This window comes from Ambystoma mexicanum, chromosome 3q (assembly GCF_040938575.1).
Source record: "Ambystoma mexicanum isolate Mex_15411 chromosome 3q, UKY_AmexF1_1, whole genome shotgun sequence".
Classification (NCBI taxonomy): domain Eukaryota; kingdom Metazoa; phylum Chordata; class Amphibia; order Caudata; family Ambystomatidae; genus Ambystoma; species Ambystoma mexicanum.
Genome location: NC_090926.1, coordinates 265,344,575 through 265,370,278, shown reverse-complemented (window position 1 = coordinate 265,370,278; position 25,704 = coordinate 265,344,575).

Sequence of the window (25,704 nt, the reverse complement as noted above, 5' to 3'; positions counted from 1 at the left end):
ATGATCATCGGATGGCGGCGGTGGATTTGACACATATCCAGCAATTGGTGATTGCTTCGATCTCTACAACGCTAATACCCTTCATAAAAGTTATATGAGAGTTTGAATAGCTCCCTGCAGGACCAATCTGCTCTGATTACTAGCTCGTCAGATAAAATACTACATCTTGAGTCTCTTGCGACAAGAGTAGATACAAGATTGGATAAGGAAGCTGAAAACTCAGCTGTTTGGCAAGGTAGATTATGTGATTTGGCAAGACGGGAATCCTCTGATAAGTCTGCTATGATGGAAGCCCTCTTATTAGACTGTCAATGGATGAGAGCTAATATGAAAGGTGCGACCCTGAGGAGTAGTTCACCGATGGAGAAAAGAGTGATTTGGAGCCCCTTATAATAGGGAAGGCTCCCAATGAGAGTGTCGTGGATCTGACAGTTGGAGCTGGTACTCAGCCAAGCTATCTCCCGGCTAAGAACGTTTTTTCAGTCTTTAATATGAAAAAAGATCCTACAAATGATGCCATGATAGCAGGTGCAGAGAAGAGCCTCCCGAAAAGTGCCTCCAGAAATGACCCTATAGCAGATACAATAAATAAGATCATACCTCAGCAGTTAAAAAAAACAAAAAACATGCCAGCCAGAACAAGAAGGAAAGCCAAGGGGTCCAGGGCGTTCTAAGGAACATCAGATCTCCCCCTGTATTGCTCAATATCCCCGCTGCCAAAAAATCCAGAATAGAGCTCCCCCCACTCAGTGATGGAGGGGCTGAACCACTGTTAGATCTGGACGCTGACTTGGAATCGAGTGAGCGTTTGCCATCTGTGGGTGTATTGAGCTTGCTGGTGGAAAGATTGGAGAGAGCGGAAGAGGATGCCGGATGAAAAGATGTGAGTAACTCAGAGTGGGAAAAAATGGAGGGTCTTATTTAAGAGACCAGCCTGCCGACAGCAAAAAAAGATTTAGCCCCTAATTCTTCAAACTTCAGGGTGAATTTCAAGGGCCCCAGATCTGTGGCTACTCGAGGGGCCATTAGAAGGCCAATAAAAGTTGATGATGTACCCGTGAGATCCAACTAGGCGGGTAAAACATCTCAAAAGGCGTGTGAAAACTCTAAGACCCAGGAAGAAAGAAGAATGGGTAAGAGATTGTACAATGAAAAGTACGAAGCTCCTAGGGAAAAAATTCAAAGAACGCCCATGAAAGATTGTTCGGCCCGTGCTCAAAGGTGGCCTGAGACCAAAGGGGAGCTTCTTAGGAGTCGGGATAGGTTGAGTCCGAAGCTATGGGCCTCATTACGACCTTGGCGGAGGACCATGGCGCTATAAGCACCATGGTCCATGGCGCTAAGGTGCCAACTCCGCCATGGTGGTTGGCGGACTTACCGCCCCATTCCGACCTTGGCGGGGCGGTAAGTCCCCAATCCCCATTTTACCATTCCCATTCTTACCCCATAGGGCATAATGGGAGTGGGGAAGGCGTTAATTACGCCACTGTAAATTACGGTGGCGTAATTAACTCCATGGTCCCTTAGCGCCATGGATTTTAACGCCTGCAAAAAGCAGGCGTTAAAATCACCATGGCGCCAAGGGACCTCGTAATCAGGCGGTAAGGGTCGGCGCTGTTAACGCTGGCGTAAACCCCTTACCGCCTGGGTCGTAATGAGGCCCTATGTCTTGAATAATCAAGCCCGATGCTAATATGATCATGCTGAATAGAGGAAACGTTTTGCGATTGCTTAAGTGCGTTATCCCAGATCGTGAAATTTGCTTCAAGTGATATAAAGATTGTTGAATTTGTGGAGGAAAAAAAGACCAACTGGGTCATACTACATTTATTCTCCCATGCTAAGAAGGATTCAATACTGGCATTTAAAGAGAAGTTTTTGTGCTTCGGGTATGAAGTTTCGGATTACCATACGCAATTAAAAGTAAAGTGGAGTGAAGACACTGATATGAAGGATGAACAGAAAGGTGGACCCCCTGCAAAACTTGCAACGATTGAAGATTGGGGAAAAATTGTACCTAAAAACTCTAGAAGTGAGGAGGAGATTGTACCTACTCAGAAAGAGCTCCACTCCCTGAAATGTATGGTGGCTAATCAAAGAAAGGCAACGGAAGCTCCCAAAAGTACTGGCAATGGTGTGACATCGGAGGAATCTTCTTGGTCCTGGCTGGCGGGAGCCTTGGGCTGTGACGGGGGTTGCTAGATCCCAATGGAATAGCGACAGGAGCCTTTGAAGATCAGATGTTGGAACACTGGTGGCTTCCAAACTCTTTTCTGTGAAAAGATTCCTGATCTTGAACTGTTTGATATGCTGCTATTTCGGGGGACTTGGCTAAGGAAATCCCCAAACTGTGATGGCTATTTAGCCTTCCTAAATCCTGCACCGAAGGGGGCGATGTGGCGACCGTATGCAGGCCTCCTTATGTTATTGAAAAATGACTTGGGATGGGCGATGGTTGAAACTAAATGCCCTAACCCCTATGTTCAGATTTTATATCTAAAACACGACAAGGACCCTAGGGATATCCCCCTGGTGGTGATGAATATTTACTGGCATGTTAACATGGGGAATGATATGCATTTTATGATGTCCATTACAAGTGCGATCGATCAGACGATATGTGAAGCAGAAGGAGTGATGATTTTGGTCTGTGGAGACCTTAATATCAGGCTCCTTGATAATGAGGGGCGAGTTTTAGAGAGGAATAAATGGAAGGAAAGAGAGGTGGTGTGGATGAGGAACATGGTAGCCAGAGCCATGCTTACGGTCAATGGTCAAACCGATGGGGATATCCCGGGGTGTCCAACGTGGCACTCTGGTGAAAGAGTGTCTTGTATAGACTATTGTTTTATCTCTGAGAACTTAAGGGAAGGGATTGAGAGCTTCTCTATTAGGCCCCAGCAATTTAGCGATCATGATCTGCTGGCTATCCACTTGAGGAAGTGGTATGATCAGAAGCCTAGGGATAAGATGGGAGAGGTGGTCCTAGGCTCCTGTGGGATTCGTCTATGACTGAAGGTGCAGGATCTAAGGAAAATAAATGTGGCGTATACGGCTCAGTTATGTGAAGATGCTGCTGATATTGATTACACTGGCTTGCTAAAAGAATTCACCCAGGAAAATGCCCTTCGTGCTAAATTAGCTTGGTCACAAAAGCATGTATATGACCTAGAATTGGTGGAAAGGAGGACATTTTTGAGAAAGAAAGTGAAAGACATCAGAGGTGATGTTAATGATAATTAAAGGGAAAGGATAAGGAAAGCTTGTCAAGGGTATAGGAATTGGCGGAAGTGCACGCAGCTTTTGAGTTTGCAGAAGGATGCCGAGCAGATCCTTAGAGTGGTATGCTCCAAAAATGCTAAAAATACTTGGGAGCTATTAAATAATGGTGGTGTATTCAGGCAAGCAAGTATTACGACCATGGTAGCGGAAAAAGACTGGATCCTACATTATTCTGCTCTATTTGCGGATCCGGGTGGGGCTAAAGAGGAGATTAAAGAAGCTGGTCTGGGGAAGTGGAATTGTGTCTTTGACGAGCATGACTTTCTTACCATGATTAGTAACCTGAGTGGTTCTTGTGCAGCGGGCCCCGATGTTCTCTGTAATCAAGAATTGAAAAAAAATAGAGACCACTGGGCAACAATATTATTGATCATGTTCGATCAAATTATGATTAATAAAATGATCCCTCCCTCATGGAGGGAGGCGTATATTGTGCCCATCTTTAAAAAGGGCAATAGGGCGGATCCCAAAAACTACTGCCCTATTGCCCTTTTGGATTCTATTGGAAAGCTGTTTGCAACTGTCCTGCTGCGGGATCTACACAACTGGGCGGAGGAGAGTGGGATTTTGGACCCCAGACAATCAGGTTTTGTTAAGGGGGTGGGTACGGCCTTAAATCTTTTCATCATAAACCTCCTATGGGTGATGGATCATCCCTGTTCATGGCCTTCATGGACCTTGAACAGGCCTTTGATGGTGTCATTAGAGGACATCTATGGTCAAAACTACAGAACTGGGGTAGCCCCTGGGACTTGGTTGAGGCTATTGAAGCCTTATATACTGGCACCTTGGTTAGAATCAGGCTTTCAACTAAGGGAAATCTATCCCATAAGATCTTTACCTACCAGGGGGCTGAAGGAGGGGTGCGCTCTTGCGCCCCTGCTATTCTGCCTGTATATAGCAGATTTAGTATCATTCCAGATGGGGATTCAAGCACTTCTGCTTAAAATTAATGGAATGGAGGTTCCCTGGATCCTTTTTGTGGATGATTTGGTTTTTCTGAATCAAACTCTGATAGGCCTCCAGATACGTTTAGAAGTCTTTGAACTTTATTTGAAGGTGAATGGTATGAAGATCAATATTAAAAAATCAAAAATTCTCCCCACGAAGAGAGCGGGTAAAACCAAGGTAGAGACGTATACGTGGAGGGTTGAGGGTGTCCCGCTCAAAACGGTGGAATCAATAGTTTATCTGGGAGTTACGTTGAATAAGAACAGTAATGATGCCGCTCAATTAGAGTAGTACGGTCAAGACAGATTCCACTGATAAATCAAGGTAGAGTCTTCCAGCGTAGATTTGGTAAATATAGACTGGCGCCTATTTTATCCTTCTATAAGCAGAAGGTGGACCAAATCTTAACTTATGGAGCAGAGTCTACACTCCGCCTATCTGGGTAGTGGTGGGAGAAACTGGAGGCCCATTTTTGGCGATCGATTTTAAAATTGTCTCATTCTCTGTCACCTTGTGCTATTAGGTTCAAATTTAGGCTTCAATCCTTAGAGTCCATGGCGGCCTGGAAATCTACCTCTCTTTATAGAAAATGTGCTTTGGAGGGAGTGAAAAAGCCTTTTGAAATCTTGGCTTTTGGTAAAAGTCCGCTAGAGATGCCCTTTGAGCTCTGGAAATCGAAGATTGAGGCCTTTCTACGAGAAAAATATGTCTCAGTGGAAATGGTGATCCACAATCCCCAATTGACAAAAAAGAAATTAATGATGTGGGATTGGATCACTACTGTGGATCAATGTGCCAACTTGAAATCTAGACAATCCTTAACCCTGGAAAGTGGGAGGATGAATGTCCTGCCCACATTTCTATGAAAGTTTCCCTCTCCTAAATATAGAGACCTTCTCCTTAGGTGTAGGTTAAACATCTTAAATACAAGAGAGGTCTTGTTTATGAAGAAAACACCTGGGGTTGAAAATGCTGCTTGTCGTTACTGTAAGAACAGGATGTCTGTGGAAACCCCAGAGCATTTAGTGATGCTTTGTGAAGGCTTGCAAGAAATAAGACTCTTTTTCTTGGAAGAATGTAAAGCTATGGGAGCTACTCTTACCCTGTGAGAATGGTGGAATTGGGTATTAGTAGGGGATCAAACCAAGCTTGTAGTTGCTACTATGAAAATGTTAGAAGCAGTGCTATTAAAAACCTCAGAAGTAGGGGGTGGCTCTGGAATAAATCTGGATTGTGTGTGTGAATGGGATTCATGATAATGTTAAAGGTTTATTTTTGTAAATGCTGATATTGAGAGGGAACGAATTAAGGAAATGATTGAAATGATAATTTACTTTCCCTTTTTCATTTGTGAATTTCCTTTCTTTTTCGCCTTTCTGTCTGATTTATGAAACCAAAAAAAATGTAAATACTAAAATATGTTGAGGGCTTCCAGGTTGTCCAGGAGTGGTTGTGTCATGGGGTTGTCTGGGGCATTGAACCATATGCTAAGGTTTCCAAGCAGGGTGAGGGAGGGTTGGGAGACCAGGATGGCCACCTCGGAGTCACTTAGGGAATTAGCGAAGTGCATGTTGTAGCCGGGGGGTCTTTAGATGGGTAGGAAGCTGTGGGTGAGTGAGGGGTTGATGAAGAATTTCACTAGGAGTGATTCACAGTCTGTGTTGCATGCTTGTACTTTGGAGTGTGTTTGGGTGAATGACTTGTGAGTGAGTGGGTATGGATATGATTGTTTGTGGGTGTGAAAGTTCTGGGTGGGTGCCTTTGTGTAGAATGCAGTGTCAGTGAATGTGACAGGTGTATGGATGAGTGGCAGGTGTATGAATGGGAATCAGTGTGACTGTGAATGTTCTGGGTGGGTGAGTGACCATGCCTATGTGGAGAAGGCAGTGTGAGTGGATGTCAGAGACGGTGTATGGGCAAGTGTATAGATATAAATAGGATTGTGTGTGTGAGAATGTTCTGGTTGGGTGCCTGTGTAGAATGCAGCGCAATTGAATGTTAAAGTTGTATGGTTGTGTGGTAGGTGAGTGAATAGGTATGAATGTGACTGAATGTTCTGGGTGGCTGGGTGACCATGTGGAAAATACAGTTTGAATGACTATGAGAGAAGGTGTGTGGGTGAATGACAGTTGAGTGAATGGGTATGAATGTGACTGTGAATGTTTTGGGTTGTGTGTGGAGAATGGAGTGTGAGTGGATGTGAGATAAGGTATATGGGTGAGTGAATGGGTATGAATATGATTATGTGTGTGTGTGTGTGGTTGTTCTGAATGGGTCCCTGTGTGTAGAAGAGAGTGTGTGTTAATGTGAAAGGTGTATGGATGAGTGATAGGTGAGTGAATGGGTATGACTGTGACTGTGAATGTTCTGGGCCATGGGTGCATGTTTGGAGAATTCAATGTGAGAGGTGTATGGGTGAGTGAATGGGTATGAATGTGAATGTGAATTTTCTGGGTGGCTGGGTGTCAGGTTCAGGTGTCTCTTTTACCACTTCCGAGTCACACCATTCCCCCTCCTCCTCACCTGTGAGTTCTGATTCCAAAGTTCCACCGAACCTTTTCTTCCACTGCTCTTCTTTCTTCTTTCCTTTTTTTTTGAGGATGGGGTCTGCCCCAAAGGGAAGCCACCTTGACCCCAGAATAGAAGGTTCCGGGGGGGCCCACCTCCGGTTCAGACCAAAGGGGAAAAAGCCATAGGCACAAAAAAAACTTTCCGAAGGTATCTGGTGGTCTTCACTATAGAAAATGCAGAAGGGATGATCCAGAAGTGCAGGGATGAGATGCCGGTATGGTATGCAGCAAAGGAAGGCAGTGGAGGAGTCAGGACAAGTGTCCGGGGGCGACCCAAAAGACAGACAAAAGAACAGCACCTTAAGAGTGGCGCTCAGTGTGGCTAGAAGATCACACATATCCATGATTAGGCGTCAAAACAATTGGCTCTCAATATATAATAAAATCCAGCTAAAAACTGCATGCCTGACTCATAAAACACTGAACAATGCCGGCCCCAGCTATCTCATGGATAGATTCCAGAGGAGAACATGTACTAGACCCATGAGACTAACCAACACCAACTGCCTGACCACCCCTAGATTCAAGCTTTCTAAAGTCGGTGGATGCAGCTTCCCCGTCAAAGCTGCCCAATTATGGAACTCCCTGCGATACCCCATCAGAGATGACCAACCCTACACCAAGTTCAGACTCAGCTAGATTAACTGGCTCAAGTCTACTGACGTGTACATTTCACGCACGCATGCATGCATTCCCTTCTGCAACTATATTCCTTCCTTATGTATTTTTACTTTTAGCCCTGCATTGTAACTCTTATACATATTTCCTGTTTTTACTCCTGTATTTTAGATTTTGTAACCCTTGTACATATTTCCTGTTTTAATCCTGTATTGTACATTTGGTGCATATATCTTGTGAACCAAAGCCTTGCATTTTCTCTACTGCTGCGCCCTGTTACCTTAGGGTCTTGTGCGCATTATAAATAAATAAACAAATAAACAAACTAAACAAACAAAACATGACAAAAATTCTGGATTTTCCCCAGAATGCTTCCAGACTGATCGACCATTCCTGAGACAAGAAAAGGTGCCTGCTGAGAGCATCTGTCAAGGATGTGTTCATTCCACTGATGTTGGCTGCCTCCGGAGCGAATTTGCTTTATGCACATTAGCCCAACATGTGATGGATCTTCGTCAGCCCATCTGACCTTGCCGGTTCACATATGAAACTGCAGTTATATTGTCTGAAAGGATCTTCACAGGGCAAGCTACAATCAGACGTCCAACTAAAGATGAGAGGAGAAAGAAAGAGGGAAGGGAAGAAAGGGGGAAGAAAGACCTAGAAATCTAGGGGGAGCCCACGAGAGTCAGGAGAGCAAGGAGAGGCAGACTAGAGAGCCCGCAGCAGGGAAGAGCAAGCCGGAACAGAGGGAGAGCGAGGGGCCGCAAGGGCTGAGAGAAAACACTTACGAGCGCGCCAACCCGAAAGCCTGACGCGAGTAGGTTGCAACGCGCAGACTTCTGGGTTGGAGCTACTAAAAAGGCCTTCCCCGGCGGCCGCCAGAAGACTAGACAGCAGCTGAGAGTGGGGGGGGGGAGACGTGGCGGAGCGGTTAATGGCCGCTCCAGCGCCATCGGCTCCATACACGCCAGTTACGACGGCGTGTGACACTGGGTGCCATGTGGAGCAGGCACTGTGATTCACTATGAGAGAAGGCGCATGGGTTACTGCCTATTCGCTGTCTATCGCGGTCCTGGGCCCTGGGGGTCGAGTTAGCGGAGCAGAGCAGCCCTTCTGGGCGTGTAAGGGCCACGCTCGCTTCAAGGGTTGTCGCTGTTAAATCAATGATTGAGAACTCAGAGCAGCTGCCTCATGTGTGTACAGTGCAGGACTTTGAGGATAGTGCAAGGATGGAGGACGGCCACAAGCTAGTATTGCAGGATTCTGTTGGCCCAATGGTGCAAGTGCTGAAGGAAGAAGGGGAGGCACAGCCTGCCAGAGATCTCCTGGGCTCTGTGAAGAACATCAGATGTGTTTTGGAAGAGTCCTACCACTGGGGCACGCAGGATGCAGTTTACTTTGTGCAAATTGAAGGAGAGCAAATTGTACTGCGAATTGCTCACTGTGCTCAATGAAATTAGCCTACTCTTTATTGTAAATTGCTCATTGTGCTCAATGGGACCAGCCCACCTCTAATTATGAAATTCGGTACACTGCCCAGTGGGACTAGCTTACACTGCCTTTGAACTATACCCAAACCTACATCCACTCACTCCCACATTGAACCACCCACTACTCCTTGACTAGCCCATATTATACACACATACTAGAGGCTCTATCATCGAAACATGGCACACTCACCCCCCTGCTCCCACACTATAGCACCCACACCATTCCTACCAGCACTATACTCAGGTAGGACCATTAGTAGGCCTAACCACACCATCACTCCTACTAAACCACCCTCTAATAGTCGGTTTATCACTACCCCTATGCCTCTCCACATCAGAAACCAAAGACTAAGTTGCCGATCTGCTCACCCTGCAGCCTCCACCAACACTCTACCTGCTAAACACTTCCAGCATCCACCAGCTCATGCCAACACCCGTATGTCAAACACACCTAGCACAACCAAAATTCCTCACAGTGCTCCTGCTCCAACCAAACTAAAAGACAACCAGAAAACACAACTCCAGTGCGCACTCATCAACGCTCGCTCTCTACCAGCGCATGCAACAGAGATCCACGATCGCATCACTGATCTAGACCTAGACATACTTGCCATAACTGAAACCTGGCTACACATCAGGATACATTATCCTGCGACCAAGACAGAACATCTAGTAAAGGAAAAGGGGTTGCCTTGATCACCAAGGAAACCCTCAATGCTAGGCAGCTAAAGAGCAACAAAGTTGATAACTTTGACTCACTATCAGCTAAAATATCTCCCTCACCTAATGACACTATAACAATACACACTGGGCCTCATTACAACCCTGGCGTAGGACCATGGTGCTGTTAGCACCATGGTCCATGCCGGATTCCGCCATGGTGGATGGCGGATTTACCGCCCCATTCCAAGGTTGGCGGTGCGGTAAATCCCCATTCACCATTGCCCCTTCCCCATTCCCATTTTTGACCATAGGGCTCAATGGGGATGGGGAAGGCGCTAATTACGGCACGATAAATTACGGTGCCGTAATTAGCACCAAGGTCGCTTAGCGCCTTGGACTTTAACGCCTGCAAAAAGCAGGCGTTAAAGTGTGAATCTGGCATTAAGGGTTTAACGGCGCTGCAGCCTTTTACGGCGCCGTTAACCCCTTAAAGCCAGGGTTGTAATGAGGCCAATGTTTACTGCCCACAAGGGCCCTACTCTCGACTTCCAATCTAACATCACCCACCTCCTAGAAGACAACTTAAAAGCAAATTCAAAAGTTATACTCCTAGGCGACCTCAACTTGGGCTTTAAAGACCCAAAAGACAAAAAAAGCAAAACCATTGCCAAAGCCATCCTAGAACTAGTATTCACCCAACGAGTGAACAAACCCACCCACACCAAAGGTCGAATCCTAGACTGGATCGCCGACCACAACAGCATAGCAGACATCAGCTCAAACACCCCCAGACCTTGGACCGACCACCACTTACTACATTTCTTTATACCACTAAAAACAGGAGCTCACCCATACCCACCCGCACAAGCCACAATGGCAAGATCAAAAAAACTGCTCACTGCAGAAAGACTAATTCCCCTCCTGAGAACATCAGCACTGGCTCACCCCACCTCCAACGACCCCACAACACTAGTTGAGATTCATAACAACACACTAAAAACCATAATAGAGGAAGTAGCCCCACTCGAAAAGAGAAAAGCCAAAAAAATACTCCATGCTAACTCCTGGTTCACACAAGAACTCAAGGACGCACGTACTGCCAAAAGAGTAGCGCTAACCGCCTGGCAGTCTATTCCTTCCTCCATCACAAGGGACACCTACCTCTCTGTCGCTAAACAATATTAAAAGGCCATCTCTACAGCCAAAGCAGCCACTTACAATGCTAGAATCGAAAAAGCTAACTCACAATCAAAAGAGCTATTCGCCATCTACAATGAGATTACGATCCCCACCACCTCTGCACATCCCACTGAGAAAAATGCCACATGATGCAACAACATCCAACACGCCATGCTAAACAAAATCAAAACACTCAAAAACAAAATCAAAACTCAATTTGACAAACTGCCCAAATCCAGCGCTTCACCAAAGCTGTCCACGGACAAACCAGATGGAAACACTAAACGTAGTAGAGATCCACTAAAATCCTTCAACTTCAAAGAAGTAACTGTCCCCGAAGTATTCCAAATCATGAAGCACATCAAACTATCACTATGCAAAGGCGATATCTGCCCAGCCAACCTAATCAAAGATTGCGCCACTGCTCTTGTCCCTTTTGTCACCACTTTCATCATCGCATCCTTCGCCACTAGCACCATCCCACTCACCCTTAAGAAAGCTTGGGTGCGGCCCCTACTAAAAAAAACCTTCCCTCGACCCGGACTCCCCTAACAACTACCGCCCCATTACCACAGTGCCATTTCTGTTGAAAATTCTGGATAGGGCTGCATATTCACTCCTGCGTAGAAACACATAACCTCCTTCGAAAAAGGCAATCAGGCTTCCGCCCACGTCACGGCACAGAGTCAGCCTTACTCAACCTCAAGAACCAACTCCTGGAAGCCATGGACAAAGGCAAAACCTCACTCCTCCTACTTCTAGACCTCTCGGCGGCCTTTGACTTGGTTGACCATAAGATCCTCTGTAAACATTCTCTAAAGAAGCCACCTCCTGGATCACCTCCTTCCTGGATGGTCGAGCTATGAGAGTCTTCTCAGACCAAGGATCCGCCCTACTATCACCCATCGATTGCGGAGTCCCACAAGGTTCATGCACCTGCCCTACACTCTATAACCTATTCACCCTCCCCCTATTCAGCGACCTAGAAGAATTTGGCATAGCCTTCTCCAACTATGCCGACGGCACACAAACTCTCATTCCCCTAACAGGCAACTACGAACAAGACCTCAAAACCCACCAAGACATATACACCCGCATCCAGGCCTGGATGGCGGCAAATGGCCTATGTCTAAATGGGGAAAAAACTGAAATACTATTGGTAGGCCCCAAAGAAGCCCTAAAAAGACTTGACAACTCATACAGCTCCTTCATCATTGAAGACACAATCATTACAACCTCTGCTTCTGTGAAAACCCTAGGGGTCTACCTGTATCCATGGACAGGCAAGTCAGCGCTATATCATCAGCAGCTGCTCTCACCTCTAATCTATCACCAAAGAACCACCTCAACATTGCTACAGCCACATTAGGCGCAAAATTAGACTACTGCAATATCCTACTCCTTGGTACATCTACAACCAACATCAACCGACTGCAAAAAGCACAAAACAATGCCCTCAGAGCGGCACTCAGTATCACTAGGAGAGAGCACATCACCCAGGCAAGAAAAGATGCCCACTGGCTCACAGTCAAAGATTCAAAGCCCTCACCATCACACACAGATGCCTCGCCCAAACATCACCAGCATACCTAGTAGAAAGAATACACCTAGCGCAAACCCACAGACCAAAACGTAACAAATATTCACACCAACTTACAGTCCCAGCTTTGAACAGAGCAAAAGGTGGCGGTACTAGCTTTGAAGTTCTAGCCCCTAAAGCATGGAATCCGTTACCCCCCCCAGTCTAAGAAGAGAAGAATCCCCCTCTACGTTCAGAAAAACCTTGAAAACAAAATTGTTCAACTGAAACGACTGTATAACCTGTACTTCCTACAACATTGTTCAACCTGTAACCACTGAACACCTGTCCAACAATGCTATATGTACCTGGCTGTAACCAATGCTACTAAATTGTACTAAGCTGAACTTTCTGTAACAGTGCCATGATGCCTCTGGGCCGCTGGGCGCTTTATAAATCCAAATAAATAAATAAATAAATAAATACATAAATGGGTGAGTGACATATGTCTAAATGGTTATAAATGTTACTATGAATGTTCTGCATGGGTGGGTGCCTGTGTGGAAACTGCGGTGTGAGTGACTATGAGAGAAGGGGCCTCATTACGACCCATGCGGTAAGGGGTTAAAGGCACCGTAAAAGGTGGCAGAGCCGTTAACCCCTTACCGCCTAATTACGAGGTCCCTTTGCGGGTCCCTACCTTAACGGCTGGTTTTACCAGCCGTTAAGGAACAGGCCCGCAAAGGGACCTTGGAGGCAAATACGGTACCGCAATTTGCGGTACCGTAATTACCGCCTTCCCCATTCCCATTGAGCCCTATGGAGCAAAAATGGGAATGGGGAAGGGCCAATGGTGAATGGGGAATTACCGCCCCGCCAACCTTGTGATGGGGCGGTAATTCCGCCATTCACCATGGTGGATTCCGGCGTCAACCATGGCGCTAATAGTGCCATGGTTAACGCCTGGGTCGTAATGACCCCCAAGGTGTATGAGTAAGTGAGCAATGAGTGAATATGTATGAATATGACTGTGAATGTTCTGGGTGGGTGCATGTGTGGAGAATGCACTGTGCGTGAATGTGAGAGAAAGTGTATGGGTAAGTGACTGGTGGGTGAATAGGTATGGATGTGATTGAGGGTGGATGTTTGGAGAATGCAGTGTGAATGTTCTGGGTGCATGTGTGAGTGAATGTGAGAGAAAGTGTAGGGGTGAGGGACTGGTGGGCTAATGGGTATGAATGTGATTATGGGTGCACACAAGTCGTTGGGGGCCCTGGGGATCATGTGAGCAATGGTGGCATTTCCTTAAGTTACATGGCACGTTTAACTGGCATTTGTGGGCAAACCGGAAAGCGATAAAAACTATGTTGTTTGTCTGAATAAGGATTTCTGGTGCCACTTTCCTGTTTAAGCTGCACGTGCCATTCTATTTGTGATGTAACCTTCACTGTGACTGTATGACAAACCAAAACTGTAACCGCCTTTGAATGTTATGTTTCCTGCTAAGTATCACTGTTAGCCTAGACGCTCATTTGTAAACATTAGCTAAGTAACCATCCCTTAACTAAGACAATTTCATGCAACAGTGCCTCAATGCCCCTGGTCTGCTAGTGCGTTTTACAAATCCAAATAAACAAAAGCCAACTTGATCTGTGTTATTGTGAGGCTAGACTGAAATGTTAGGGCAACCAGTGTAGCCATTACATATTGTGGATGGCATTTTGTTCTGGACATCTATGATAAAGCAAGCATGATACGTGTTATAACTTAGCTAGACTGACATTTTGGTGCAGCCAGAGTAGCCATTTCATACTATGCTTGACATTTTGTGCCGGGCAACTATGATAAAGCAAGCATGATATGTGTTATTATATGGCTAGAATGGTATTTTGTGTGCAGACTGCCTAGCTGTTTTGTACTGTGACATTACATTTGTTTACTGAGCATCTACGATAAAGCAATCATAAGTGTATTTACATGTCTAGACTGTTCTACATTGGACCCAGTTTGGTCATATTTTCTTATTGTGGTATGGCATTTTTAAGGGTAATGCCAACAGGAGAATGTTCTTATGTGGGGGTACTGGCGTATATTGGCAGGGCTAGCTTGGATTTTTTTAATAGTATAATTACTACCATTACGGACAAAGCAAACTTGAGTATGTTCTTATATGGGAATACTGGCATTTTTATTTATTTATTTTTTATTTAGACGTTTAGTTTATTACAAACTTTTGTCTCATTTTCAAAGTTGTTGCCTTTGGTAATTAAAACAAGAATTTAAAAAAAAGCTTTCATCCTATTCCATATTACAACAATTTCATCATATCCAGGTTTAAACAAATAAATAAACAACAATCCAATGACCAGAAATTCAATTCAATTATAAAACACCCCTACATTCGTGAAAACACATCTCCTAGGAATTTCACCAAAGCAAAAATCATCAAAAAATGTTGGCCCAACATAAAGATAAGCCACCAATCCTCTGCGTTATTCCTTCCCCTCCTTTCTATAATTTCTCCCAAATATCTGATCCTAAGAGCCGTGAGGCCTGTACAGTAGAGAGTGATATGCCTCAGAGATTCTGAGGTTAATTCATAGAATTCAGCGCACAAGTGGCGCACGCGGCTGGCGCACATTGTGCGCGTGCGACTTTCTGCGCCAGCCGCGTGCGCTAAAATCCATTTCCGCGCACAGCGTATTAATGGATTTTAACATCCAAAACCAGCCGTGGCGCAGAGTGGCGCATCGACCCTGCAGCAGCGCCAGTTACGCCCCCAACCCCTCGCCCCCAATGTACGCACAAATCCCGGACATGGCGCACAGGCTCAAAACCTCGAAAACGCCTGTAAAACTCCCTGCGCACCCCTCCGAATACACGTACCCCGCTGCGCGGGTAGTCTCACACGCGATTGGCCCTGTGCGAGTGGGGTACGTGTATTACTGGGGTTTGCGGGAAGTTTCACACGCGATTGGCCCTGTGCGAGCAGGGTACGTGTATTACTGGGGTTTGCGGGAAGTGTCACACGTGATTGGCCCTGTGCGAGCGGGGTACGTGTATTACTGGGGTTCGCAGGAAGTGTCACACGCGATTGGCCCTGTGCGAGCGGGGTACGTGTATTGCTGGGGTTCGCGGGAAGTTTCACATGCGATTGGCCCTGTGCGAGCGGGGTACTGTATTACTGGGGTTCGCTGGAAGTGTCACACGTGATTGGGCCTGTGCGAGCGGGGTACGTGTATTACTGGGGTTCGCGGGATGTTTCACACGCGATTGGCCCTGTGCGAGCGGGCTACGTGTATTACTGGGGTTTGCGGGAAGTGTCACACGCTATTGGCCCTGTGCGAGCGGGGTACGTGTATTACTGGGGTTCGCGCGAAGTTTCACACGCGATTGGCCCTGTGCGAGCGGGGTACGTGTATTACTGGGGTTCGCGGGAAGTGTCACATGCGATTGGCCCTGTGCGAGCGGGGTACATGTATTACTGGGGTTCGCGGGAAGTTTCACACGTGATTGGCCCTGTGCGAGTGGGGTACGTGTATTACTGGGGTTGGCGGGAAGTGTCACACACGATTGGCCCTGTGCGAGTGGGGTACGTGTATTACTGGGGTTCGCGGGAAGTGTCACACGCGATTGGCCCTGTGTGAGCGGGGTACGTGTATTACTGGGGTTCGCGGGAAGTTTCACACACGATTGGCCCTGTGCGAGCGGGGTACATGTATTAATGGGATGCGCGTGAAGTTTCACACGCTATTTTGCTGTCAGAGCAGGGTACGTGTATTTTGGGGGTGCGCATGAAGTTTCACACGCGATTTTTCTGTCAGAGCGGGGTACGTGTATCCAGTGTGGTGCGCGGGGAGTCCTACACGTGAATTGGCAGTGTGGGTCCTCCCAGGTGTCCCCTCTACCCCCTCCACGGACCCTTTAGGCAGCACACACCACAGGGGACTACCCTGCACCCCTGGTCATGTCCCGCAGGCAGCCCATCCACCATGGGCATGCCCCCCAGCCAAGCCACATGTCACCTTGCATTATGATCACCAACTCATGTCCCCAGCACCCCCACCCCCCAGCAGTGAGGGGCACCTGCCAGCAGGCCCCCACTCATGTCCCACTCATTTTCCCCAGCATCCCCACCCCCAGCAGTGAGGGGCACCTGCCAGCAGGCCCCCACTCATGTCCCCCAGCACCCCCACCGCCCAGCAGTGAGGGGCACCTGCCAGCAGGCCCCCACTCACGCCCCCCAGCACCTCCACCCCTAGCAGTGTGGGGCACCTGCCAGCAGGCCCCCACTCATGTCCCACAGCACCCCACCCCCCCAGCAGTGAGGGGCACCTGCCAGCAGGCCCCCACTCATGTCCCCCAGCACCCCCACCCCCCAGCAGTGAGTGGCACCTGCCAGCAGGCCCCCACTCATGTCCCACTCGTGTCCCCCTGACCCCCAGCCCCCAGCAGTGAGGGGCACCTGCCAGAAGGCCCCCACTCATGTCCCCTAGCACCCCCACCCCCCAGCAGTGAGGGGCACCTGCCAGCAGGCCCCCACTCATGTCCCCCTGCACCCCCACCCCCCAGCAGTGAGGGGCACCTGCCAGCAGGCCCCCACTCATGTCCCTCACATGTCCCCCTGCACCCCCACCCCCCAGCAGTGAGGAGCACCTGCCAGCAGGCCCCCACTCATGTCCCCCAGCACCCCCATCCCCCAGCAGTGAGGGGCACCTGCCAGCAGGCCCCCACTCATATCCCACTTATGTCCCCCAGCACCCCCACCCCCCAGCAGTGAGGGCCACTTGCCAGCAGGCCCTCACTCATGTCCCAAAACACCCCCAGCAGTCCCCCCCTATATAAAATAAAGATGCACATTGTAATTGGAGGAAAGGGCCTAGCGCGTACACGCGTAAGTGACGTTGTACGTGTGGGCTGCTTTAAAAGGTAAGTGTAGGACCCCATTTACTTGTACATGCTTTTCGTGAAGCGCGAGTAGGTGAATTCTGTACTTCTTGTCGGTTCACACGCGATTACTTCACAGCGTTTCAAGTTCGTACTCCCTGTTACCTCCGACAGCATTCATTTGTTTTGTTGGGCCTGTTTCCTCAAACAGCGTTCACTTCTTCTTTTGTCCTGTCTCCTCAGACAACATACAATTCTTCTTTTGGCGGGAGTGTTGCCAACGCGCACATGCACATTTTTTTCACGTTCTTTTTCCAGGCAGACGGTGAGTCGCGCACGCATTTACCAAATGTGCTTGCCCCCTGTGTAGCGTACCCCTTCAGAGGTCATTGTAGGCTGCATGTAACACGCGTACGCTTATTTTTGTGTTCCTGGGTGCCACAGCGTAGTGCGGGTTAATTTTTCCATGCACGTGGTCTACGAGGGGTTGCGTGCATGTTATTTTTTGTTTTCGGGGTGCCTGGGCATTGCGTGACCCGTCATCTTATATTTCCATCTAGTACCCTACTCCTTTTACCCCCAATTGCCCAGGACAATCGTTAACTGCTACTCCTATACGCACAACAACATCAGTGCCATGGTTGGGAGGCGACCAAGTGGTAAGGGAGGCAAAGGTGGCCGACCTCCAAAAGGTGGGCGTGGTGGGCACGGTAGGGGACGTGGCCAGGATTTGCAGGGTGCCCCTAGACCCCCATGTGTGGAGGACCAATCAGAGACACCTGTGCCCCCCCCATGGTTGTGGGAAATGTAGCTGACACCATCCCAGCTCAGCCCTTGTTGGACCAGCCCATTGTGGCACCTAACCCGGCACAGGATGACTCCCAGGCTGACTTCCATTTCAGCAAGTCTAAGCCACGTGTGGTGGTGCAAGTTCGTGTCACCAGGCCACGTGGATCTGGGGAAGCGATGTCATCTGCTGCCCAAGTAGTAGCTGCAGCTCTATCCACCCCAGCTCTGAGTCTCCCAGCCGGGACAGTGTCGGTCCAGATCCATCAAACCGATGTTGCCCCTGCCAACATCACACTTCAGCCAATGCCTGCACCAAGACCTATGGTCATTGTGCCTTCGCACACTCCTAGTACCCAGTCCACCGGCGCTTCTGCCCCTACTGACCAAAGCGGCGTAAGCCACTCAGGCTCCGCTCCACCTTTGAAAAAGAGGAGGAAGGGTGCTCTGGCACTACAGGCTGAGACCCCAAACATGGCTACACAGTCCGGCACGTCAAGGTAGCCTAGCTTTAATGACGCCGAACTGGATGCACTTGTGACCTATGTGTCGGCAGATAGCCGCGAAATGGTGGTGACTGCAGGGTGCAAGACCACACGTGGTCAACGTAGGGCACACTGGCAGACCATCGCGGACCGCACAAGTGCCCTTGGATTCGTGAGGCGCACAGCTGATGATTGCTACAAGTGGTGTAATGACCTGAAACGCAGAGCAAAGAACAAGCTGGCCAAAATCATGCCGCTACTCTGGTGACTGGCGGTGGGTCTCCACCAGAGGACAACAAACTCACTGAACATGAGTCTGTTGCTGGGACCTTCTTCACAGAGGAACAGATCCAAGGCATTGGAGAGCTACCTGATTACGACACATTGTCCGGTGAGTGCCCATGCATGTGTGTGTAATCCATGTGTATGTTGTTTGGGTGACGGGTTCTGATTGAGTGCCAGGTGAGGGTGTGTACTCCTGAGTGTTATGGGTCACCCATGTGCTTCCTCCAATACATTCACGTGCCTTTGCTTTGGGTATGACAGTATCCCTTCTGCCCACAGTAGCCAATTAGCCCCACTTTACTGTTGTTGTCCTTGAACTATCATCTTGCAACAACATTGTTCTGATTTTTTCTGTGTTCATTCAGGCTGATTGTTTAGATCATCCCATTTTTCTATGCTTTTTTCATCCCTAATGCCACATATGTGACATGCTTCTGTCATTGTTTACACCCCACATTGTGCCACTTTAGCCACCTGGTTATGTGAATAATTAGACCATTCAGAGCAAGGGAGTATTGGCCAGCTGAATTTATTTTTAGGGCCTGTTTGCATGTGGAACATGATAGTTGTTTCCTGACATGTTGAAGTAACCAACCATTGATGTGTACATCTGCCTACAATCACTGTTTTATTGTACACTGGATGTGTTGCAGTGTGTGGCACATGCATATTTTGCAACACTATTCTGCATTAATCTTCTCATCATGTCCATGTGACATGGATGTGTGACAGTACTCATTCACTGACATATTGCTGTAGTTGTCTAATTTACCATGGCTATGCTACATGACATCTGTGTGCTGGCATGTGTCATGTATGTGTATTGGACATGCCACTCACAGGCTGATGTGTGATGCCAGTGCTACACAAGATGCTGCGAATGTGTTGCTTTTCCATCTTGGTGTCCTCATTGTCTGCCTTTTTGACTCCCCTTCAAACTCATTGACAGTGCATGCATGCCAGGGTTATAGTCATGTGGGACATGTGTAAACCATGTACAGGATCTCTATCTTGTCAGGCCTATGTGTGTGCTATGGTGCTCATGCCTGTTTCCCTTTCTTGTATTTCATGTTTTTGCAGGTGACGACACACTTGATGCTGGTGAGGTTTAGGAGATGGTGCAGACCCAGGAGGATTCTCAGCCACGACCAGGTAGCAGTAGGGGACGTGGTGTGGTGGTGGGTGAAAACACTTTGGTACTGCAGACCATACTGGGTGCAGCTCCCCAGACCTCTATTCAGGTGCTGAGTCGGATGATGAGACTTATGTGCTGTCGCAGGTCAGCGCTTCTGGCAGGGATTCTGTTCTGTCCAACCCACCTGCACCAGGGTTCGTACCCTCTATGGGGATGTCAGTGTTGGTAGGTCCGCCTTTGGTGGTTACGGATGCAGGGTCACACTCCACAGCATCTGATCCTGTTCCTGGGCCAGCAGATCAGAGGGGGGATGCAGTCCTGCAGCCTCAGGCAGTGCCAGCACAGCAAGGTGCAGATCGCCTTGCCCCGAACAGGTGTGGTGCCCGCCGACGCGGTGGCCGTGTGCCACCAGGCAATACTGTATGGGAAAACTCCATGTACGGTATGGCAACCCAACAGGCAGCATCAGTAGAAATGATGGCTCAGGCAATGGAGAGGGTGGCCACTTCCATTATCCCCCCTGAAAGGCAGATGGAGCAACAACAGCTGTCAATCTCCATTTGTCAATCACACAGGGAAGACATGTTGGCGTCCAATAGGGACAGACGGGCGGCACTGGAGACTCTGCGCGAATCCATATCAATAGAGTCACAGGGCCACAGGGAAGACCTGAGGGTAGAACTCAATAACCTCAGACAGAGTCTGCTTGAACTTGAGGCTTCCCGAAATGTTAGGGCAGAACAGCAGCTGGAGCAGCTCACACATTCGCTCTCAGCTGAGCTGCAGGCAACACGTGAGGAGATCAGGGCATCCCGCGAGGCCATGCGTGCAGAAGTGCAGGCAACCCGTGAGGTGCTGCATGGGGATCTCCGCACTTTAATCCTCCAGAATCAGACCTTCTAGACCTGCATGCTTACTGCCATGGAGGACCATACCAGGGCTTTGCATGGGCTGCCTCCCATAGTGCCACCACCTCTTGATGCAGCAGCAGAGGGTGAAGAGAGCAACAGCAGTTCTCCCACAATGGCATAGCCGTGCAGGCCATGAGCCCATGGAGGTATTTTTTTTTCTTGCAACATCCACGCAGGTGGGTGTTGGTGTGCACCCTGTGCTCGAACCTCCTGGGTGGCCTCCTCCCCTTTTCCCCCACATGGCCATTTTTGATTTTTTTGTTTTTTTTAAAGTGTGTTGCCTTGTGTGGCTCCCGTGGGCTTCCACTGTATTCCGGCTGGGCACATGCAGGCTTGTCCTGAGTTTGGGTTAGTTGCTTGGGTTCGTGACACACACACACCCCTCCTGCTTCCCGTTTCCATGAGCTTGCAAAGGGTGTGACCTAGTGACAGTGACTTACATATTGACATTGGGCGGCTCCCATGAGCTGTGTGGGCAGTCTGTAGTCAATACTGTGTGGACATCCCAAGTGGGTATTGTTGTTGTATTGTACACTGAATGGTGTATTGATATGTGCTTGTGCATCCATGTTTTCCTCCTAATTTGCAGGTTCCTTCCTCATGTCTTCACAAGGCCGTCTCCTTTGCAGATGGAGTTCATGTTGTGTGCAGTACACTGACACATTTGCGTGGCAGCAACACTCTACAGTTGGAAGGGGTTAATGTGCTGGCTTATTCAGGTTGTAAGACTACCACTACTTTGACTTAGTACTGTCATGTTTTTGCAATGTTTCATGGTGTTTTGCTGTATTGTGTTGGTGGTAAGTATTTGTTCATGTGTGCTGTTCGTTATTGATTACTGGGAGCATATTGTATGTGGGCAGTTTCAATTTGGGACAGTGCACTTTGTGACACTTGTGTCAGATCTTGTGCATTGCTTTGTTTGCTTTCACATTGCATGACATGCCATGGTGTGTTGGGTGACGGAGCTGGGGAGGGGTTGGGTGACATGGCGCTGTTTTCATGTTGTATTTTGCAAGGGGGTTATCAATTTAGCAGCATAGATGTATGTCTTATAATGACACAGCATTGGTGGTGTTTCGGTAGGTAGGGATGCACACAATGTAACACTTCCAGGTGACCAATCTCAGGCTGGTATGGTTGTGACAGATGACTGTCCCTTATGTCATCATCATTGATTGTCAGCTGGTATGTGCCAGGTCTGTGTGCACTCCACAGGGGTGTGATTTTAGGTGAAGTAATTAGCCACCCGCTGCGTACGGGCTGCCTCACCATGTGCCCTTTCCCCTCCCATGCGCAGCAGCCGTGCATGTAGTTGGGGATGTGGGGGCACCACCATGTCCACTGGCAGGCCTCAGCGTGTTGCAACGTTGTGCAGGACACATGCTGCCACTATGATCCTGCACACTACTGGGAGATCGTATAACAGCTGCCCACCACAGTGGTCAAGGGAGCGAAATAGTGACTTGAGCACTCCGAATGTGCACTCCACTATGCCCCAGGTTGCAATATGGGCTGTGTTGTATCCTACCTCGGGTGGTGTGGTGGGGTTCCGAATTGGCGTCATCATGTGGGTGCTCAGAGGGTAGGCACTGTCCCCTGGTGAGGTGTTGATGGGTATCGTTAGTGGGTTTGTGACATTACTCAGTATCTGGCATGCATGCATGTGCAGTGGCATTTATACTCACCAAGCAGCCATGTATCGCCATGCCGCCCAGCTTCTAGGTCCCGGTTTAGGGTTGACATTCTGTAAATGAAACTGTCATGGGTGGACCCTGGATAGTTGGCATATGCTGAGGTGATGATTCCCTTGGCATCACATGCTACCTGCACGTTGATGGAATGCCAGTGCTTGCGGTTTCTATAGATGTGCTCCATTGCCCTGGGGGGACGTAGAGCCACATGGTGCAATCAATGGCACCTAGCACTTTGGGGAATTGTGCCACCCCGTAGAAATCCTGGACGGCAGCCTGCCTTTCTGCAGGTGTTCTGGGCAGGTATATGTGCCTGCGGACTGATGGGCGTGCAGTCATGATGGCCAACACCTGGTGTAGGCAGCGTGACTGCATGTCACCAGGATCAGTGATATCTTCGTCAGACAATGTAGACTCCGAAATTTCCCCCTCCCCTGACTCCTCACTTTCTTCTTCTTTCCAAGAACCCTCTTTTCCTTTCTTCGTGATTGCACCTTTTTTTTATGTAGATAGGGACGACCCCGGAAGGAAGCCACCGTGCCTCCCAAAAGGGAGACCAAGGGGGCCCCTCCCCTGGGACCGTCCAGAAGGGGTAAAAGCCCGTAGGCACAAAAAACCCCTGAGCTATCACAATGCTCTTCGGGAGGAGCGGAGTCGAGATACCCTTGAGGAGTTGTTGGCTGGTCAAGAGGGTCCGGAGGTACACCGAGAAAGCGTACACAGCAAGAACAGGCAGTCCAGTAAGCGGGCCGGGGACTGGTACACGGGAAGTAAGCTCAGCAGAGGGATCCAAACGTAGAATAACAGGCAATCCAGTAGACAGGCTTGAGACTGGCACACGGGAAATCAACACAGCGGAGGTATCCAGAACGGTAAGAAATAGACAATCCAGTAGAGAGGCTTGGGACTGGCACACGGGAGTATGGTACTGCAGGACGAGAGAAGAAAGGAGGAAACAGGAAGGCAGAATCCGGAGAACAGGAGCACAGCCGAGAGGAAGGATGAGCGGGCAGAACGAAGATGGGAAGGAGGGAGGGTAAGCACAGGCTGGAAGGAGGGCGAAGAAGGCGGGGAACACGGCAAAGGCACAGGAAGCAAGGAAAGAGCTGAATGAAGCAGCGGAAAAAAGGAAGGCAGGAGAAAGGATTCCGGACTGGGCACGAGGACCCAACCGGAGGAAAGAGCACTGGAAAAACAGAGGGGGAGCAACCAGAGAAGCACAGCAATGCAGGGCTAGCGGAAAGGAAACCGGAAGCGTTGCGACGCACCTGCGACCAGGAAAGAGCTGGTTATAACTCCGGGTCATGGAGCGTCACAACCAATGGAAACTGAACAGAAGATAAAACAAGGAAGGGGCGTGGCTTGATAGCGGCTGAGCGAGACGGGACTAGAGTCAGGAACTCGGCGGCATGACAGTATGCCCCCTTCGATCGTTTCCTCCCCCGGTTTACCTGGGTGAAAGAAATGGTACTTGCGAAGCAAGGAAGTGGCATTTATATGAGTGATGGGTTCCCAGGAGTTCTCCGAGGAGGGGTAGCCTTTCCATTTGACTAAATACTCCAATCTGCCTCTATGATACCTTGAGTCGCAGAGTTGGGCAACCTCATATTCCGCCTGCGTAGAACCCCGAGGAACCGGGGCCTGCCTAGCCTGACGTGCCCAGGTGTCGGCATAAAAGGACTTAAGTTGTGAGGCATGAAAAACAGGGTGGACCCTTTTGAGGTTGTTAGGTAGTTTTAGACGAAAGGCCACTGGGTTGATCTTCTGTACTATCTCGTATGGCCCTAGGAACTTGGGAGACAACTTGGAGGGATGGACCCAACAAGGTAAGTATCTAGTGGAGAGCATAACGCTGGTTCCCACATCATACCCCGGGACAGGTTGGCGGTGTTTGTAGGCTTGAATGCGATACCGCGCTTGAGCCGACCTAAGGCCTTCCTCTGCCTTCTTGTGTGTCTCTCTAAGGAGGGAGAGTGAAGAATCGACAGATGGTAAACTAGTAGAAAGGCCAGAGACTGGAAGGATGGAGCGAGGATGGTAACCATAGGTACCGAAAAAAGGACTAAACCCAAGAGCGGAATGTGCAGAATTATTATAGGAGAATTCTGCTAGAGGGAGCAACGGGCACCAGTTGTCCTGCTGGGAGTTGATAAAGCACCTTAGGTTCTGCTCCAGGGTTCCGTTAAGGCGTTCGGTCTGCCCGTTAGATTGCGGGTGGAATCCAGAAGTTAGAGCTCTTTCGATTCCCAGTCTGGCACAGAGCGCCTTCCAGAACCGGGAGGTGTACTGGCTCCCCCTGTCCGAGATTATCTTATTAGGCATACCGTGCAACCGGAAAATGTCCTGGAGAAATACTTCCGCCATTCTGGCCACCGTGGGAACCCCGGGCAATGGGGAGAAGTGAGCCAACTTAGTAAACGAATCCACAACCACCATGACACATGTGCATCCTTGAGATGGGGGTAAATCCACAATGAGGTCCGTTGAGATGGTGCTCCAGGGGCCCTTGGGTACCGCACATGGTTCGAGTAAACCGATCGGTCATTGACAAGAAGACTTGCTCCAAAGAATGACAACACAGGACCGAACGTATCGATCCACATCTTCTCTCATCTTTGGCCAGTAGAAATGCCGTTGGAGATATTCGAGAGTACCGGTTCCGCCCCGATGTCCTGCAAGTTTGGAGTCATGACACCAGGTCAACGCCATTTTGCGGAAGGCTGGAGTGGGTAAATAAAGCCTTCCATTGACAAGGTAAAGGCCGTCCCGAATTTCATAGGTCAGGTCTTTAGGATGTCTTTCCACCTCGAAGCGACCTCCAGAATCCTCCTGAATCTGCCTGAGAAACGTTGATACAACTCCGACAGTCTTGGCCTGGGGGAACATCCGTTCAGGAGGCGTATCTGCCTCTGGCATGTAATCACATCGGCGGGAAAGAGAATCGCCCATGACGTTCAGTTTGCCTGGGATGTACGTGATATGAAAATCAAATTGGGTGAAGAAGTGGGCCCATCGGGCCTGTCGAGTGTTGTAGCACTCGAACTGTCTTAGAACCTGTAAGTTCTTATGGTCTGTCCGAATGGTGAACGGGAACCTGCCTGCCTGAAGGAGGTGACGCCATTCCACACAGGCAGCCTTCATGGCTAATAGTTCTCGTTCTATGACCGAATAGTTCCTTTGGCTGATGTTTAAAGTCTTCGAGTAGTAAGCCACCGGATGTTCTACGCCCTGGACTTCTTGAAGAAG